Below are 20,968 nucleotides of genomic sequence, written 5' to 3'. Positions count from 1 at the left end.
ATTCTCAATAACATGCAACAGTCCACCAGTATCTGTTTATTTTTCTGTAATTTCAATAGGGTTTGCAATTTTTGCAAGTGCTCTGAAAAATAGCAGAGACAAAGGCTTGTATCCATTACTGGAGTATAACATGGAAATAGCAGATGCCTTTTCTGTTGGCAAGCCTGGCTGTTACAATATCACAGATTGGCCGAGTTTGATTTCCAATCATCTGCTTCTCTGCTCCTTGAAAGCTGATAGCAGGAAACACATCATTGTGTTCACTGCTTTGTCATTATGCGGCTGCCTGTGTGCACCATTAGCATTTTAATCTTTCCAAAGTACATTAATACATGCACTTAGAGAGGGTTATGCTGATGAGAACCAACCACAGACACAGAAGGCAGCAGTTAGGATTAAAGCTTCTGCCTGGACTCATTTTCAGCTCAGAGGCCAGAGATTTTGATCAGCATTGAAAATCGACTGTTTCATTTGTTTGACGATATTTCTCTTTTTGTAAACATATATTTCCTGTTGGTCAAGAAGGAGCAATGTTAGGCTCGAGGGAGAAGAGATGGGGCAGTACTGTCAAGCAGTTCCAGCCGGCATTCAGCAGGACAAAGCTTAGAGTAAAACCTTCTTCTACGCAGCACCAAGCTCAGGGGAGCAGCCTCCGCTGCACCAACAGGACACTCTATCAATGTGCTGTATGAAATCTCTGGGGTCACACAAAGGTTCAGCGCATGAACAGAATTTTATCACCCAGCTAGCTGCACAGTTAACAAGCAAGACATTAACGTTTCAGCCTTGGCTTCTTTGGCAAATATGTGCATCTACAGCAGCAGGTTGAGTGCTCAGGTTAGACTCCAGACACTTCAGCACATAATCCAGTATGTGCCGTCATTCCATTAAGCATTAAACTCGAGCCCTATTTGTCCTTCAATTAACAGAAACAAGCCCACAGCACTATGTAACAGAACAACAGGGAGTTCTCCCCGGTTTCCAGGACAATATTTTTACTGAACCAATATCACTAATAACAAGTCATCACATTACTGTTTGTGGGAGCTCACTGTGTGCAAGTTGCTCGCTGTATTACCCATATCATAATGGTGACTGCGTTCCAATAGAAAGCAAATAATTTGCCGAAGCATCATATTGATGCCCTGAGATTGTGAAAGGTACTATATAAATGCAAACTCCTTCTAAACTTTTACTTCGTAAATTCCTCTATCACTACATGAAATTGTTCACACTTTGACAATAGCATTTATTCAGTGCAATTAAAACTTAAAAATATCTTTCAAAAGGAAACAAACCGGCAGAAATGGATGCCAAATCCCTTAGGGATGTTAGATCAGGTGACCAAAAGCTTCATTAAACAGGTGGGTTTCAAAGGAGGGTCTCCATGGGGAATGGCAGTGGTGGGGGGCGGGGGGGGAGGTTTGACAGATGGAGAGAACTATAGAATCTGTTATTTTAAGAGCCGATGCAATAGTCAGTAACTGAACCATTCTCACCTTGGAGTTAAATGTTTGTTGGTGCAAATCTCACTCCAGAGACTAAACTGACACTTCAATTCAGTTATGAAGGAATGCACCTTTGTCAGAAATGCTGTCTTTTCCCTCATTTCTCTTCATCACAATAATGGCTAGATGTCAAAGTAATTTTGTTTTATTGAGTGGATGTGGGTTTTGCTGGCTGGGCCAACATTTATTGCCTATTCCTAATTGTCCCCGAGAAGGTGATGTTGAGCTGCCTTAGAACATAGAAAAGTACAGCACAGTACAGGCCCTTCCGCCCACGATGTTGTGCCGTGGAATAATCCTAATCCAAAAATAAAATAACCTAACCTACATTCCCCTCAATTCACTGCTGTCCATGTGCATGTCCAGCAGTCACTTAAATGTCACTAATGGCTCTGCTTCCATGACTTCCACTGGCAAAGTATTCCACGCACTCACAACTCTGTGGGTGAAGAACCTCCCTCTGACATCTCCTCTATACCTTCCTCCTAACACCTTAAAACTATGACCCCTCGTGGCAGTCAATCCTGCCCTGGGGAAAAGTCTCTGGCTATCGACTCTATCCATGCCTCTCATTACCTTGTATACCTCGATCAGGTCAACTCTCTTCCTCCTCCTCTCTCTGCCTTCTTGAGCCATTGCTGTCCATCTGGCTTAGGTGGACGAACAGAGCTGTTAGGGAGGGTGATCCAGGATTTTAGCACAGCAACGGTGAAGCAACGGCAATATTATTGAAGGGAGGGGAAAATAAGTGGCTTGGAGAGGAGCTTGCAAATGGTGGTGTTCCCATCCTTGGTAGTGGTCATCGACTTGGAAGTACTGGCTAAGAAACCTTGAAGAATTTCCGCAGTGTACCATCTTGTTCAATCTTGCAGAGATACTACACACTGCTGTTACTGAGCACTGGTTGTGGATGGACTGAATACTTGTGGATGTGGTGCCAATTAAGCCGGCTGCTCTGACCTGGATGGTAACAAGCTTCTCTAGTGTTGCTGCAGCTATCCAAGCAAGTGGGGAGTATTTCATCACACTCCTGACATGTGCCTTGCAGATGGTGGCCAGGCTTTGGGGAGTCAGGAGGTGAGTTATTCACTGCAGGATTCCTAGCCTCTGACTTCATTGAAGTATACTACTCTGGCATGTGCTGAAGTTCTGAAGCGCGCTATAGTAACAGGAATCCTCCCTTCACTTTGAATCTATTGAATTTGTCACATTTCTCTGCTCTTTCCTTGGAACCTTGCAAATTTTTCCCCCTTCAAGTATTGACTGATATACTTATTTCTCCAAAACTAAAAAGTACAATTTGGAACACTCTTCCGGATGCTCAATCAATTGTTAATTTTAAAATGGATTTGATAGATTTTTGTTCGCAAAAGGGGTCTAATATATTAAGTCACAGATCAGCCATAATCTAATTGAACAGCCGAACAGATGCCAGGGGCTAAATTGCTTACTCTTATTCCTATGAGTCTGGTTCCAGCAACCTTTCAGGTAGTCCATTCCAGATCATCACATCTTGTAGCAATAAATATCCTCATATTACTCTTAGTTCTTTTGCCGATTAGTTTACATCTGTATCCTTTTGTTACCAAACCATCATCCACTGAAAACAGTTGCTCAAAATGCATGCTATCAAAATCTTTCATGATTTTGAACGCTTACTATAAATCTTAATTTTGTCTGCTGTAAGAGCACGAGCAGCAGTTCTCTAACATCAGACTTTTCATTGGCAGTGCCTTTCTAGTAAATCTCCACTGTGCCCTACATACAGCTGCCAATATAGCTGACAGAAGCACACTCACTAGCAAGAGTGCTGAAACTAATTGCACAAGGCTGTGCAAGGTAGCTGCTAGATTAAAGCAATGAAGGGAATGCTGGCAGATTTTATCCCTTCAGGATATCTGTTAATAAAATGCAGTCCGATTATTAAAAGTCGTGTCACAGAGCAGTTGCATGCAGACCACTTAACTGAGCGACATAGGCAGCTGGAGTGGTGTCAGACCCATGCAGATAATGGACACGGTGTGAGGGCAAGGTCAGCGTTAGCACTTTACCGGAAGCAGATGAGAACATTCATCTAGCCCTGGAGGCCAGCAGCAAAATTACCTGCAGACAGATAACATACACAGTCATCACGGGCAAGCTGAGAAAGATCTCTCTCCTAGTTTTGTTCTTTGGCAGAAGGAAACAAAAATTAAAGGGCAAGAAAAAAAGAAAGACAAAGAGGAAAAGAAAGAAAGGAGGAAGCAAACAGAGACAAACAGACAGACAGAATTTCACATCTACAGGGTAGAGATCTGGCTGCAGTCACTCAAGTCTTAACAACTCCGCACCCACCCAACAACTCATTAACCATGAGCAAAAGTCCTCATTTGTGCCCCCGTCTCACTTATTACTTCTCTCTTGGGTTGGGGTGCTTGTTTTACAGATCCCTCAGCTCCACTCAGAAGGACTGCATACAATTCTGGTATCCCTACTAGAGGAAAGACGTCATGAAACTTGTAAGAGTTCAGAAAAGATTTACAAGGATGTTGCTAGGACTGGAGGATTTGAGCTATTGGGAGGGGTTCAAAAAGCTGGGGCTATTTTCCCTGGAGTGTTGGAGGCTGACAGGTGACCTTATAGAGGTTTATAAAATCATGAAGGCCATGAATAGGGTGAATAGCTTTTTCCCTCAGGGTAGCGGAGTCCAAAACTAGACAGCATAGCTTTAAGATGAGAGGGGAAAGACATAAAAGGGAACTAAGAGACAACTTTTTCATATAGAGGGTGGTGCATGTGTGGAATGAGCTGCTAGATAAAGCGATTGGGACTGGTACAATTACAACATTTAAAAAGGCATCTGGACAGGCATATGAATACGAAGAATTGAGGGGGATATGGGCCAAGTGCTGGTGAATGGGATTAGATTAACGTAGAATATCTGGTCAACATGGTTAAGTTGGACTGAAGGACCTGTTTCCATGCTGTGTAAAACTTCCCTATTAAAAGCTGGTCATGCCCAGGAAGATAAATGGCCAGAGATTCGTTCAGCAGAATCTTGGGAACCCTACAACGTGAGACTGCATTTACAATCAGCATCAACACAGCAGAATTTTCAAAAAACATCACTTATTTTTAAACATCCAGCATCTGAACAGAGTCTAATTAACAATCTCACTACAGGGATCTAGCAGATTGTCCCCTTACAGAATGACTAGACCTATCAAGACTGTTCTTTTCATTTAAATGTTAGGCAGATGTTAAATTACTTCAAAAAGGATATTGATAAATTCTTATTTGTGGGTGGGAGTGTTGGTGAGCCCATGTTGACTGTATTCAAAGAAAACACCCCAAAGAAAACCTGTATGAACAAATCATTAACAGAGTTGTTGGATGTGGGTTGGTAGGATGGAGGGCGAGGGTAGGCAGAGGGACAAGCAGGGAGAAAGTAGCATTTTAAATGCCAGACCCACTGAACTGGGAGAAAGAATTAAAAAGAGGGTAGCATTGCAGACGGATCCTGGCACTTCCAGGCAGCTGGTTACAAAGCTCAGTGTCAGTGCTCCAGGGAGAACTGGCCCAGAAGTGTCAGTTCACAGCACTGTAATTAAAACAATTAGTTTCTGACTGCAGCGCGCAGAGGGTCATGCTCTCAGGTGTATGCAGCAGCAGTAGCAGGGCTGGACAAGAATGTGCCCCCTTTCAGTGGGAAATACATGTGAACAATGAACAAATTCAAGAGAGGCCTTGACGGTTCCCATGGCCCGCCAGCCCTTGCCTGGGCTCACACAGAAACCACATAGCCACTTCATTAAAGTTCAGGTGGATCAGGGTAATCAATGGAAATTGGGGGCCGGGAAAGAGGGGAAGGGGGAGTACCAGAAGAGGCCAGTGGAGAGTTTAAAAAAAAACTCAGTGTAGGAGGTGCTGGAGCTTGTCTATGCCTTTCAGGAAACAGCTCAGTTCTCAGTGAATAATATGCCTTTCAAAATGAGGGATCGGAGGGCATAAAGCAGCTTTGGGAGTGGGTGGGGGGCAGTAAACAATACATCAGTGGCATTGAGCTGACTCCATTAAGTGCTGCAGAGGGGAGGACTGACAATAGAGAGGGAGGGGAGCTAGTCAGGAAAAGGAAGGAGAATTCAGGGAGATAGAGCAGGGAGGGAGAGTCACATCTCACAGATCAATAAGTGCTTCGGGGTTGATAATGCAGGACCCCGATGGATAGCTGGCCACTGTACTCAGGCTGATGGAAGCTCTAATGTGCTATAAATAAGAGTGTCTGCAGCAAATTAATTTTACAGCCCACACTGCAGGTGAGCAAGCTCTGCTATTGGACTGTTCTCAGCTGAGTCGCTGCTGCAGGCTTTGCTCATTCCCCAGTACTCAAAGTCTAATCATATCACAAGTAGTGGCAGCCTTAAAGGGGCAGGCACCTCCCTCAAGCGTGTATTTTTACATATGTTATATACAGTTGACCTCAATAAAATATGCCCCAGTGACTTGGGGCCAGAGAGAAGAGGTTTTATCTTTCAGTGGGCTCCTGATCCACTGAAAAAAGTGTGGAGGAAGGGATGATGTAGGCCAGAGTCAGAATCTTAACATGAAAGGGGATTAGGGTCAGCTAGGTTTCCCCTCATCACTTCTAGATGGGATGTTAAACCAAGGTACTTTTCAATTTGAGGCAAAAGATCCTCTAATGAGAGAAAATGTAACCGCGTAATCAACTTACCCTGCCAGTGGAAACAGTCTTCAATGAGTAAACGAGTGAACGGCATAGAGCTCCCTGGTTACTGATATGATTCTCAATTTGTCCAGAGGTAAATTCACCATAGTACCACAGGGCTGCTCTCTCAAGACAGAGTTATGACTGGTGGTGATTTAACCCAAAAGTTACCATGCCTCAAGTGAGGGGTGAAGTTGAGAAGGCTGGATCTTCATGGTAAACTCAGCTAGTGTGGGAATTGAACTTACTGCTAATGTCACTCTGCATTGCCAACAAGCCAACTGAAGTTGAGCAGCAGCAATTAAGACTGGCTTGGGATGCGGGTGGGGCAGAGACACCTTATCAGGGCTTCCTGGTGCTCTTCTTTTGTTGGGCAGAAAATGGGCATTGAATTTGAACTGATGTTCATTCTGAAATGGAATCAATTTGGAGAGGCCAAAAACACTCACAGAACAATACCTCAGGACAAGTCGGTACCTTTATGGAGACAGAAAAACTGAAATAAAGGAGGAATATATTGCAATGCCAACGACTTCCTTTTTAGGTGGTATTTCTTCAACACAGATCAACCGAGGCTTGTTTTAGACCAGAAAGGATTAAAAGCTTCCAATGATTCTAAATGCCACCAAGTAAACACCAGTTAATCCAACTCACAAATCACAATACAAGACGGTATAATCCTCTTCATGGCTACTAGGGTAGCCTGGTTGCTAGGAGCCCAATTTATAAGCGCATTTTTGCATGGACTTTTTTTCCCCCCATATTCTCTACTGATCCTCCCCCTTCCTCTGTAAATTCATGATGACGTAGGTACGGTCTGCCGGTTGATCGTACACAGAAAAATATCAAGCACTATCAAGAAAGCCACCTTCACGTGAATAGTACCTTGAGCAATCAGTTTTCTGGGAGTGCTTTATAAAAAGCCACATATTTGAAGTGATATTGATTTTGTATACTTCAGCAACAAAGCACAGGTATCCTAGTTTTGCATTTAAGAAAACCTGCTCTGTGTGACACTAAGGCAAATTGACAGGAAAGGCTGGAGGTTCAAGCAATAATCTGTGCTGAGGACGGAATATCCATGAAAATGTCCAAAATACAATCCTGGTAAACCAATTCTCGAAAGTTTGACCAACTGAATTCTAAGTCTGAATAAACAACAACTTGCAATTATATAGCACTTTCAATATAATAGTCCCAACGTGCTTTACAGGGGCATATCATACAAAAACAATTGACTCTGAGATAAAGAAGGAGACATCACGGCAATGACCAGATTGCACTCAAAGAGCTCAGGGGACATTGGTGGCCGAGCATTCATGTCACTGAACTAGTAATGCAGAGGCCCAGGATTTAAGGACATGCTTTAAATACCACCAAGACAGCTGGTGGAATTTAAATTCAGTTAAGAAAATCTGGAATTGAAATCTAGTACAGATCATTGTATTGTGAAAGCCCATCTGGTTCACCAAAATCCTCTAAGGGAGGAAATCTAACCTACACATGGTAAAATGGTTGAATGAAATGCACAGTTCAAGGTCAATTAGGGTGAGGAACAAATGCTGGCAACCCAATATCCATATAAATAAATGTCAAAAAAATGTTCTTTAGGAGTATTTTAAGTTGCATAGGGCTGTTAGTGCCTGAAAGGATTAACTAACACTGTGTGGTAAGCTTTGCCCATCAGCATTGTTCCTGGGAGGACCTGACCAGTCCTACACCAGCTCTGCATTTGTTATCAATGCTGTGTGAGAACTTTTCAGCAGTAGTAATGTGAACTTAGGAGTAAGTTGTGCCGGATGTCTCACAAGAGATCATTAAGCATCACAGACATAATGTAATTAGCTAAAGTAACAAATCTATGTTATTGGTCATTAAGATTAAACCCATCTCCTGCTGAAGACTGTACGCAAACATCCTTTTCCACATTAGATTGATGCCATGAAAAAGAACTGGGAGCAGTGAAACTACCTACAGCTTTTCAGCCCATCATTAAAATATGGTGTGAGCTTTGGTTGCCTGGCGATTTAATTTAGCTGCCATTATAATTTGCTGGCAGTGATGGACAGCACCGATGCAAATAATACGGTAGCAGCAGTGGGTACAGTCTGAAGAAATCTTCGGTTCTACAAAAGCTACATCCATCCGAGGAAAAGAATGAAGAAATATTCCAGTCAGAAAACTGAAAGCATCTTTAAATATTCAGTAGCTCTGAAGCACACAAAGCCTGTTAGCCAATGTGACTGCAATAGCCAGCAGTTAAAAGAGGAACAGCACTGATAGCCATAAGCCTCCCTGTTAAAGCTTAAAATAGCTAGAAATAATTAAAATGGGGTAAAAGCTTGAGTAGATCATGGGGTGTCTTAACAGAACCATAAGGAGTAACATTCAAATCATAAACCTGGGATACAGTGTGTGGTGTGAATTACGTTTCTTAGCGGAAGCATGACAATTTTTACCCTGGGCAGAGAAGCTAAGAGTTATATCACCATATTAAGCAAATAAGTGTTGTTATGACCGTTCAGAATTATTGAGAAAATCTGTGGGAAAGTCTTTGTAATAAAGGACACTCATTAAGATAATTCAGAACCAGCAAGATAAATCAACCAACAAGCATGGAAGAAGACTGAAGGCAGAAGAATTTATTTAAAAAGGCTTCAAAGGGAAAACAATTATTTATTGCTTAACTGAAAATATTCCTTTAAAGAAGTGTTAGCAGCATGACGCCTATTTTTCAATGGAAAATGGCATGAAAATCTCAAAGAAAAAGCAGAAAGAGCATGAATCATCCAAAACCTTAAAAAGACACAAAAATCATGAGGGAAAACATCACAAAATAACACTTCTATGTCCATATTGAGAAAAAATATATATATCAGAACATTGCTTCTTCAATTAACAATATTTCACTGATATTTAAATATTTGAAAACAATTTTTATAACAAAAATAGGGGCGTAATTCCAAATCAGTTAGAGGTTTTTACAGCTTCAACAGAAATTAAGAAAAAAGAGAAGTAATAGGATAGAAGTTAAAACTCTTCTTAAATAGATAAAAAAAATAATGACAGTATTTTGCAAACTTGCTGAAGATTTGACATTTAGTACAATTGAAATGATGAACAATTTGAAATGCCACACAGTAAAATCGGCTGCTTCTACAAAAATTGGAACATTGTCAATGCAGCTTTCAAGTCCAAAGTGATTGAGTGTGATAAGGGACTCTCTAGTCTGGGGCACTGATAGATGATTCTGCAGCCATCAGCGAGATCTCAGGATGGTGTGTTGCTTCCCTGGTGCTAGGGTCAAGGATGGCTTAGAAAAGGTGCAGAATATTCCGAAAGGTCAGAGTAACCAGCAAGAGGTCATTGTGCATATTGGTACCGATGACATAAGTCGGGAAAGCGATGAGGCTGTGCAGAGAGAATGCGGAAAACTATGCAGGAGGTTAAAAAGTAGGTCCTCGAAAATAGTAATATCTGGACTACTGCCAGTGCCACGTGCAAGTGAGAGTAGGAACAGAAGGATACAGCAGATGAATGTGTGGCTGAGGAGCTGCTGCTGGGGGCAAGGATTCACGGTTTTGGGCCATTGAGATCTCTTCAGGGGTAGAAATGGCTTGTGTAAGAAGAACGGATTCCACCTGAATTCAAAGCGGACCAATATCCTTGTGGGGAGACTGGCCAGTGCTTTTCTGGGGACTTTAAACGAACCCCGTTGTTGGGTGGGAATGGGAAGGGGCAAAAGCAACGATGAGAGAAGACTGAGGCTGGTAGAGTAGATAAGGGGAGCAACTCTAATAGTCAAGGCAGACAAGAGCTTGGCACAGATTGAGGTAAAACTGATAAATTAAACTGCATTTACTTCGATGGAAGAGAGGCCTGATACAGAAGGCCGATGAACTTAGGGCGTGGTTGGGAACGTGGGACTGGGATATCATAGCTATTACAGAAATATGGCTCAGGGATGGATGGGGCTGGTGGCTTAATGGGGAAGTGGCATTTTCGGCTAGGGATAATATTACTGCTGTACTTAGGGAGATATTTCTGGGAGATCTTCTGAAGACATTAAATGGGTAGAACTGAGAAATAAGACAGGGATAATCACATTGTTGACAATGTATCATAGATTCCCCAAATAATCAATAGGAAATTGAGAAGCAAATATGGAAGGAGATCTCAGATATCAGTAAGAATAATAGGGTTGCAATGGTAGGGGATTTTAACTTTCCAAACTTAGACTAAGACTGTCATAAGTGTTAAGGGTTTGGATGGGGAGGGCCTTGTTAAGTTCAGACAAGAAAAAAATTTCTTATTCAATATATGGATGTACCTACTAGAGAAGGAGCAATACTCAACCTTCTCTTGGGAAATAAGGCAGGGCAAGTAACTGAAGTGTCAGTGGGGGAGCATTTTGGGGAAGTTCTATTAGTTTTAAAACAGTTTTGAAAAGGATAGAACTGATCAAATAGTTAAAGTTCTAAATTGGAGTAAGGTGCATTTTGACAGTATTGGACAGGAACTTTCAAAAGTTGATTGGGGGAATCTATTCGCAGGTAAAGGGATGGTTGTGCAGTGAGAAGCCTTTAAAAATGACAGCAATAGTTCAGATACATTGTGTTCCTGTTCGCATGAAGGGCAAGGCTGGTGTAGGAAATTCTGGATGACTACAGAAAATTAAGCTCTGGTCAAGAAAAAGCTGGGACCAAGTGAACCATTAGAGGAGTATAAGGGCAGTAGGAGGATACTTAAGAGGGAAATCAGGAGGGCTAAAAGGCTTTGGCAAATAGAGTTAAGGAGAATCCAAAAAGATTCTGTAAGTACATGAAGGGCAAAAGGGTAAATGGGAACAGAATAAGGTTCCTTAAAGATCAATGTGGCTGTCTCTGTGTGAAACCACAGGAGGTGGATGAGATCTAAACAAGTATTTCGCATCAGTATTTACTGCGGAGAAGGTCATGGAAGCTGGTGAAATTGGGGGCAATAAATGGTGATATCTTGAAAAAGAGTTCATATTATAGAAGAGGACGGGCTGGAGGTCTTAAAATACATCAAGGTAGATAAATCCCCAGGATGGCACAGGTTTCCCAGAACTTTGTGGGAAGCAAGGAAAGTTATTGCCTGGTCCACTGCTAAGATATTTGTCCTATCGACAGCCACTGGTGAGGTGCCGGAAGACTGGAGATTGGCTGATGTGGCTGTTATTTAAGAAAGGAGGTAAGGAAAAGCCAGGGAACTACAGACCGCTGAGCCTTATGTCAATAGTGGCGAATTTGTTGGAGGGAGTTCTAAGGGACAGGATTTACGTGCATTTGGAAAGGAAAGGACTGGCTAGGGATAGTCAACATGGCTTTGTGCGGGACAACTTGTGTCTCACTAACTTGGTCAAGTTTTTTGAAGAGATGACAAACAAGACTGATGAAGGCAGAGCAGTGGATATTGTCTGTATGGACTTCAGCAAGGCATTAGACAAAGTTCTGCATGGTAGACTGGTTAGTAAGGTTAGATCACATGAAATCTAGGAGGAGTGGCCAACTGGATACAAAATTGGCTTGGAGGTAAGAGGCAGGTGGTGTTACAGGGTTAGCTTTTGGACTGGAGGCCTGTGGCCAGCAGTGTGCCACAAGTATCAGTGCTGGCTCCACTGCTTTTGGTCACTTCTATAAATGATTTGGATGTGAGTATAGAAGGCATGGCTAGAAAGTTTGCAGTTGACACCAAAATAGGTGGTGTTGTGGACTTTGATCAGATGGGCTGAGGAATGGCAGATGGAGTTTAATTTAGATAAATGTGAGGTGTCGCTTTTTGGGTAAGGGAAACCAGGCCAGGACTTAGAGAATCAATGGTAGGGCCCTGGAAAGTGTTGCTGAACAAAGATACCTTGGGGTGCAGGTGCACAGTTCCTTGAAAGTGGAGTGGTACACAGACAGGATGTTGGCTTCATGCATTAGAACACTGAAAATTGGAATTGGGAGGTCATGTTACGGCTGTACAGGATATTAGTGAGGCCCTTTCTAGAATACTGAATACAATTCTGGATGCCCTTCTATAGGAAGGATGCTGTTAAACCTGAAGGGGTGCAGAAAAGATTGACAAGGATGCTGCCGGGATTGGAAAGTTTCAGTTACAGGGAGAGACTGAATAGACCGGGTTTTTTTTTGTCCTGGAGCATCAGACGCTGAGTGGAGACCTTATAGAAGTTTATAAAGTTATGAGGGACATGGATAGGGTGAACCGACAAGGTCTTTTTGCTATGATAGAGGTGTCCAAAACTAAACGGCACAGGTTTAAGGTACTGGGAAAGTTTTAAAAAGAACTGAGGGGTAAAATTTTCATGCAGAGCACGGTGCATGTACAGAACAACCTGCCACAAGCAGCAGTGAAGGCAGGTACAGTTATAACATTTAAAAAGCATCTGGATGGAAAATGTTAGTAGAATGGGTTTAGAGGTATATGAGCCAAATGCTGGCAAATAGGACTAGGTCAGATTGGGACATTTGGTTGGCTCAGATGGCTTGGACCAAAGGGTCTGTTTCTATGCTGTCTGACTCTATGACCATGTCAAATAATTTAAAGAGAAACAAAATAAGTTAAATATAATGAAAATGGAGAAAGAGATTACACTTCCAAGCAGTGTTAAAAATTACAAATTCTTCAGACATAGACTTGGATTGAATTTTGTGGAAGAGACAATTTGCGTGATACAGAATTGCTTCATAATTACAAAAGGAACTCAGAGCGGATCAACTGAACATTTATCTTTACCCCCAACCACAACTCCTTCTCTGATATATCAATGATACAATCTCTCTCTTGCTTCTCTCTGTCCAAAATTGGAAAGGTTTATTGATTTCACTTCCAATTTCTACCTTGCTCTCTCCTTTAACTGGTCCATCTCAACTCCTCCCTTCCCTTCCTCAATACTTTCGTTTCCATTTCTGGTGATAGGCTGGCCATCGATATCCACTATAAATCCACCGACTCCCACAGTTAGCTTGATTGCACACCCTCACGCCCCGCTTCCTGTACAGGCTCTACGCCACTCTCCCAGTTCCTCTTGTATCTATCGCATCTGTTCCAAGGATGCCAACTTCGCCAAGGAATCCTCAACTGAAGATTTCCCAGCACTGTGGAGTGGCACGGTGGCTCAGTGGTAAGCACCGCAGCCTCACAGCGCCAGGGACCAGGGTTCGATTCCAACCTCGGGCGACTGTGTGGAGTTTTCACATTCTCCACGTGTCTGCGTGGGTTTCCTCCGGGTGCACCGGTTTCCTCCCACAGTCCAAAGATGTGCAGGCTAGGCGGATCGGCCATGCTAAATTGTCTGAAGTGTTCAGGGGTGCGGGGGTATTAGGGTAATGGGTCTGGGTGGGATGTTTCCAGGGGTGGTGTGGACTTGTTCGGCTGAAGGGCCTGTCCCTATACTGTAGGGAAAGTAATGTAATGTAATCTAATCTAATCTAAACTGTAGGTGACAGGGCCCTTAGCTGGGTCTGACCCATCTCCTGCACTTTGGCCCTCAGCCCCTCTCTTCCGTCCCACAAAAGCAATAGGATCCACTTTGTCTTCACCTACCATCTCACTAGCATCCACACCCAGAGTATCAATAGCTGTCATTATCCACCACCTCCACCAGACACATATTCCCCTCCCCTTTCTTTGTCAGCCTTCCTCAGGGGCCATTCCCTCCGGGTGAAGCACCCCTTTATCTACACTTAACTCAACCTAGTCTACTGCAATTGCTGCTCACAATGTGGTGTCCTCTACACTGGGGAAGTGACGTGTAGACTCAGTGACTGCTTTGCAGAAAATGCCTCGAGGCAATCTATGCCTTGTCTGCAAAGAAGTCCCTGAGCTTCCAGCTGCCTTCCACTTCAACACACCAACACTCTTCCCTGGCCAAGATCTCTGTCTCAGGTTTTTTGCCATGCTCCAGTGAAGGTCAGCGCAAGCTGGAAGAACACCATCTCAATTTCCAATTGGGAGCTTTGCATCCTTCTGGACTCAATATTGGATTGAACAACTTTGGGGCTTGAGCTGTCTATGTCCTTACCTCTAACCCCACACAACAGGTCTTGTTATCACATCAGCTGACATTACACATAGCCCAATGTAAGCCACCAACGGTCCCTATTAATAGCTATTCACCCTCCCAGACTGATCACTATCCACTCCTTTGTCCAACTGTTCTCCCCACTCAGGCTCTGTCACCACCTATCATTTACTCCTTATGCCCTCCCCTCATACCATCTTCTGCATAAAAACTGACATTTTTCTAGTTACCATCAGTTCTCAGGAAGGGTCACCGGACCCAAATGTTGACTCTGTTTTCTCTCCACAGATGCTCCCAGGCCTGCTAAGCTTTTCCAGCAATTTCCATTTTTGTTACATCTTCACTCTGTGGGTCCAGTGGTAGATCACGTTATAAAATGCCAAAATGTAAGGGAAGTGAATTGCTTCATATCCAGTAGCAATCATATCATGGGGATGGCAAGATTTAACAGAAGAATATAGCTTCCTGGAATATCTATTCACAACTTTACTAATTATCTTTATGTAGTCAGAAATCTCCAATACAGCGATTTACAACCAGAACTAACTTGAGACAAAATTGTCATTAGAATTTCTGACATATCTCTTTCAGACACGTTACAATTTAAAAAAAGAGGATCTCACAATGGAAAGAGCTATCCTGATAGTGGTAGAAGCTTAAAATCAAAAATAGACAGAGTAATGGGGACAGAAAATCAACCTAGCTCAAGAATCTCATCAAACTTCATCAACTCTAAGGTACAAAACACTAAACATCATGTCAGCCCGACACAAAATTTTCTTAAAACCTTTGATGCAAAAAGTTCTTGTTCCACAGTTGAAAAGACAGGAACAGAAACAATGTCTATCTTTGTCATGCCAATGCAACTTTTGCAAGAAAGTGGGATATTTCCAGAGAATTTACAAGAAGCATAAGCAATCATTGAATGACAAAACTAGTAATGTGCACAAGGAATCAATACCTTACAGCAAGCATCTGTGGAAGAAAATCCAAAATACCATGGCATACCTTCATTAGAACACATTTCATTATATAAGGATGTGCCACCCTAGAAAGATACAAATCAACCTTTCTTAGGGGTACACAGTAATCAACCCAACACAGGGGCGAGTGTTACTACATTAGCTGAGAAAATCCTTGCCTGAAGAGAATTAAATTACAACCACCTGTCAGAGAATTGCACAGTGCACGCAAAATACCACTCAAAACGCTGAGTGCATTTTTAAATACAGAGATCGATACGATGTGGAACAGATATAATCATCAGAAACCATCATTTTTCACTGCTGAGCAGACATACATGCTTTGCTCTTAAAATTCCGCAGTTTGTTGAAAAACTTTAACCAGCTCAGAAGTCAAATCCCCAGTGATCTATAACTTTACTCAAGATATTTCAAAGGCCTCCAAGAATCTTTTCTGAACTCATAGAAAAACATACATCACTTGAAATTAATTACAACGGTTTCCAACAACTCTTCCTAACTGAGAGAATGAAAGATATAACAGATTTGGTGGAATTATTCAAATGTCTTCCAAATGCAGAATCAGTTTCAAAATTTGATCATCGGGCATCTTTGACACCACATCGATTAGGAGTTAGTAGCAGATTCTTAATACACTCTGCTCAGTTGTTACAAGAAGTGGTCCCAAAATAACACAATTAGCTTCACAGTCTATGACTGAACCTGATAAAATGTTGAGGTTATTGAAAAAAAGCAATGAAATTCATCCCATTCTGTCCAACAATGGGGGAGCCCAACACATCAATGTAAAAGATAAGCCTGCAGCACTTATAATAATCTTCAGCCAGAAGTGCCAAGTGGATGATTCATCTCAGCCTCCTCCAGAGATCCCCAGCATTACTGATGACAGTCTTCAGGCAATTTGATTCAGTCCATGTGATATCAAGAAACTGTTGGCAGCACTCGTTACTGCAACGGCTATGGACCCAGCAATAGTATTGGAGAAGTGTGACCCACAACTGTTGCCAAGCTGTTCCAGTATGGCTACAACACTGGCATCTATTTGATAATGTGGAAAATTGCCCAGAGTGTACTGTACGCAAAAAGCAGCATAATCCAACCTGGCCAATTACCACTCCATCAATCTACTCCCGATCATCGGTAAGAGACGGAAGGTGTTATCAACAGTGCCATCATGCAGTATCCATTCAGCAGTAACTTGTTCACAATGTGCCATACAAATGGCAGGCAATGAACATACCGAGCAAGAAAGAACCTAATCATTATCCTTTTCAATGGCTTCATCATCATGAAATCCACCGTTATCAATATCCAGGGATTATCAATGATCAAAACCTAAACTGGACTAGCTACATAAATAATATGACCACAAGCGCAGATCAGAGGCTAAGAATCCTGCAGCTAAAAGCTCATCTCCTGAGTCCCCAAAGCCTATTCACCAGTTACAAGGTCAGGGGTACGATAGAACACCCCCAATTGCTTAGATGAGTGCAGCTCCAACAACACTAAAGAAACTTGATACCATCCAGGACGAAATAGCCTGATTGGTTGGCACCACATCTACAAACATCCACTCTCTCCACCACCAATGCTCAGTAGCAGCAGCATGTACTATGTACAAGATGCACTAGAGAAATTCACCATGGCCTTACACAGCACTTTGCAACTAGGAGAGAATGGGCAAGCTGTGCTAAGTGCAAGCTATGTCATGAAAGCACTGATTGTGGGGTGGGTATAACACGGAAGGACGTGATCAGGCCCTAAAGTTATTGAATTTAATGTTGAGTCCTAGAGGCTGAAGGGTCCCTAAGTGCAAGATGACATGCTGTTCCTCATGCTTGTGCTGAGGTTCAGTGGAACACTGCGGCAGGCCCGAGACGGAAATATTGGCTGCCCCGCTCAATGCCTTCCTCACTGTAAGTACCACATTTTCCTAGCTGCTATCAGTTCTGGTGAAGAGCCATTGGACTTTGACCATTAATTCTGCTTTCTCCCCACAGATGCTGCCAGACTAGCTGACTTTCTCCAGCAATTTCTGTTTTTGTTTGAGGTCCAATCCATCCAACTTGGACAGGACCCAATGGCCTCAGTAAGATGAACCCTTCCATAAGACCATTGGACAAAGGAGCAGAAGTAGGCCAGTTGGGCCATCAAGTCTGTTCTGTCATTCAATGAGATCATGGCTAATCTCATAATCCTCAACTCTACTTTCCTGCATTTTCCTCATAACCCTTGATTCCACTACTGATTAAAAATCTCTCTCAGATTTGAATATGCCTAACAACTCAGCCCTGATAGACCTCTGCAGTACTGAATTTCACAGATTCGGTACCCTCAGAGAGAAAACAAATTCCACATTTCTGACTCAAATAGATGTCCCCTTACTCTTATATTATGTCTTCTAGTCTTTGGCTCTCCCACAAGTGGAAATAGCCTTTATACATCTAACGTGTCAGCCCCCTCCAAGAATCTTGTATGTTTCAACAAGGTCTTCTTTCATTCTTCTAAACTCTAACGAGTATTTACTCAACCTCTTCTCATAAGAGAATCCCTCCATGCCCAGAATCAGCCCAGCAAACCTTTTTAGGACTGTCTCCAAATGCGAATCTATCTTTCCTTAGATAAGGGGACCAAAACCATTCACAGTTCCAGGCATGGCTTGGCTAGTGACATGGGTAGCTTTAGCAAGACATCTCCATTTTAATACTTCATTCCCCATTGAAATAAAGGTCAACATTCTATCTGACTTCCTTATTACCACCGAACTTGGACGCTGGCATTTTTGATTCATGCACAAGGACCTCCAAATCCCACTGTACTGGAGCTTTCTGACTTCTTTCCTTATCTAAATAATATTGCACTCTTCTAATCTGCCTGCTAAAGCACAATCTCATATAGCCGTCACATAACCTTCCCTTCTGCACTATTTCTCCTCCCACACATTTAGATGCACTATCCTCCTACTTCTGTGCTCACAAGTAAATCCTACGATCACTATCTTTCCTAGCTCCCTGATAAATGCCTACAGATGCATCCCTCTTTCCACCTTTGGCCAATTTCGGAAGTAAGAACTCTAGCTATTCATGCCCAGCTCTCAAAGATTTATAGTTGCTCAATGACATTCTTGATGGAGGAAGGCAACATGTCATTCTGGAATCACTTCTGTGGCTGCAGGAATGCATGCTTGTTGCTTTGGCATTTGAATCCTATTTAACTATTTACCTTCTCTGGTTCTTGTTCTTCTCTTGCTATACAGCTGAGCCCCTTGGGAGACTTGGCTCTGGCTGTACTCTCCAGAAGGAGCACTATAACTACCAGTAGTTTGCATGCAGAATGTGCTACTTCTTTGTCTGTTTGATGGTCCTTTGTTAACAGCTCATTCAAACTGCTGGATGCTCACCTACTGAATTGTGATACCCACAAAGCTTTCACTTTGCATTATAGCTGTAGTCCAGAGAAGCCAGTGCTGTTGAAGCTCTAAAACTCAGGTCACAAGCTCGACCAGCTGATGATAGTCCCTGTACGTGGCTGTCTGAGATATAAGTATCATCCCCGAGTTTGCACATAACACCAGATGTGCATCCCATAGGACTGCGGTGACCATGCTATTAGAATACCAATTAAGCTTAACAGTAATAAAAGCTAAGATAAAAAAAACTAACACTTAAAAGGTCGCAGTTCTTAAAACTCATTCCATTTCTCAAATTCGTTGTTTTAGATTACAACTTCAAAAATAACTTTTTGATCACGACCTCAGAAATCTCTGATTCTGTTTCTTTTTGCACTGATGTTGACAGCATTGTTTTAATTCCTAACTGATTGACTTATCCCCCGCTCCTGGTCCTCTTCTCTACATTACAGTTTATGCCTTGACCTGTTCTTATTTAACACCCTTTCCTTTGGGTCTGTATTGGAGCAGATATGTGGAAGAATTGCCCCCAGTAGACAAAGGAGGAATTCTTCCTCACCTGGTTGATGGATGAGACAATATCATTCCTTCCGTAGTGCAGACGGACTGCACCCAAACCCCCTCCCTGATGCACACTGTTGAAGGACAGAGATTACCCCTCCTCCCTCCTGTGGATAAAGACAGGTTGTCACCCTGCTCCAAAGGATAGAGGAGGGACCAATTTTCCTCCCAGTGCATGGAGAAGGGATGACGCTAACCCCCTGCATGGTGGAGAGAAGAATGCCCCTAGTAAGTGGAGGAATGACTGCCCCCATCCTTCAAAAGGACAAACGAGGAACAGATAATGGCTGGCCCAAAGATGGATCTCAAGTGGGATGCCCTTCGAAGGATCGGTGTGGACTTGTTGGACCAAATGGTCTGTTTACACAATGGAGGGACTCTATGATCCTATGAAATCAAAATAAGTACAAAATTCCACAATAACTAACGTTGGTCAGTTCAAATATACTACACCCAACAACAGGGAGAGCCTACATCCTCCCTTTCATTGGCTTTCATCTTTTCTTTCTCCTCTCTCTCTCTGCCTTTGACTACATCTCAGCAGGTTTCCTCTTTTTCTGACTAATAAGCTCTCACGATAAGCCTGTACAAGCATCATTCTCTGGTTTCCCTCAAGAAGTTGGTCTCCACCTGCAACTTCCTTCACACAGTCTTCCTCAGTCACACTCTATCTCTGTATCTCGCTTTCCTTAATAGCTCCATCTATATAACTTGATCACATTCTCTCCCTCTTACATCCTTCTCACTTCAATATTCTGTTTTTCCTCCTAATTTTCTATGCCTGCCTTTCTTCCAGTCTCTTAATCTTTGTCTTGTACCCTTATTGTGTGCCTCTCTCTCATACCCCGGCTGTCTGCCTCTGATTAGCTCATTTTCTTATACTTTCACTGCCTGTCTGTTGTCCTTGTTCTGTCTCCCTCGCTTGCTGTTTCCACATTTCCGCAGATGAACTGCTCTTACATCCTATGGATGCTCCAGGAATATCGTCTCTTCCTCATTATCCTGCTGTGTGACAGAATACAGCCATCTGTTACATTTAATCAAATCAACAACACAGGCAGAGACAAACTCACTCACCGATGGGAGCATGCTTCTCCTTCCACTGCGATCATATTACACACAGATTTACTTCTTTCACTTTTGAACCCTCAAGGTCCCTGAATCTTTCTGGGACAGTCTCACAGTTCACCATTACTTATAACCAGTTCCTAGTCCATGTCTATAACTGAGCCATTCAATATCATTCTTGGGTCCTCAGTGGCTGTACATGCATCTTTTTCATCAAATAAATAAAGGCGCTGATTATGATTTTCCCCTCTGTAGCCCAATGAAGCCAACTCTGATGCCCATCCTACTGTCCTAATTGAGATTAGTTAGCCTAACTGGAGACAAAGCAGTAGAATCTTTGAGAACTGTATAATACAGGAACAAATGGGTCAAAACTCAACACTTTATCATTCAGAACAGCACAGAGAAACAGCAGAATCGTAACAAACTTTCACCGAAGATTTCCCTACACTGAGGTAGGTCTACACAATAATTCCTTTGTCAATTATCTCAAATCTGTGCATTCTGATTATCAACCTTCTTATCAGAGAAAACAGTTCCTCCCTACTTACGCTTATCAAAATCTTTCTTAAATTTGAACACTTCCATTAAATCTACTGATCTCTAATCTCACAAGCACAATCCTAGATCTCTTTCCTCTCCATGTCCTCAACAGTTTCCAGAATATATGTCACTAATAACAGC

The 20,968-nt window shown here is 42.5% G+C and overlaps 1 protein-coding gene across 3 annotated transcripts in view; it reads right to left on the bottom strand.

The window, feature by feature from the left end:
* Positions 1-20,968, bottom strand: part of LOC125462284 (transcription factor 20) — a 43,450-nt gene that overhangs the window by 13,236 nt on the left and 9,246 nt on the right. The window contains exon 3 of one of the 3 annotated variants that reach the window (XM_048552135.2): positions 3,475-3,611. The exons of 1 other annotated variant lie outside the window; for it this stretch is intronic. The gene's annotated coding sequence lies outside the window, so the exon portion shown is untranslated. The remainder of the gene's footprint in view (positions 1-3,474; positions 3,612-20,968) is intronic. One more of the 3 variants, XM_048552137.2, reaches the window with a different exon arrangement.

Source organism: Stegostoma tigrinum, chromosome 23 (assembly GCF_030684315.1).
Source record: "Stegostoma tigrinum isolate sSteTig4 chromosome 23, sSteTig4.hap1, whole genome shotgun sequence".
Taxonomy (NCBI): Eukaryota; Metazoa; Chordata; class Chondrichthyes; order Orectolobiformes; family Stegostomatidae; genus Stegostoma; species Stegostoma tigrinum.
The sequence above is the reverse complement of the archived record's forward strand: the minus strand, read 5'-3'. Positions and strand labels throughout refer to the sequence as shown.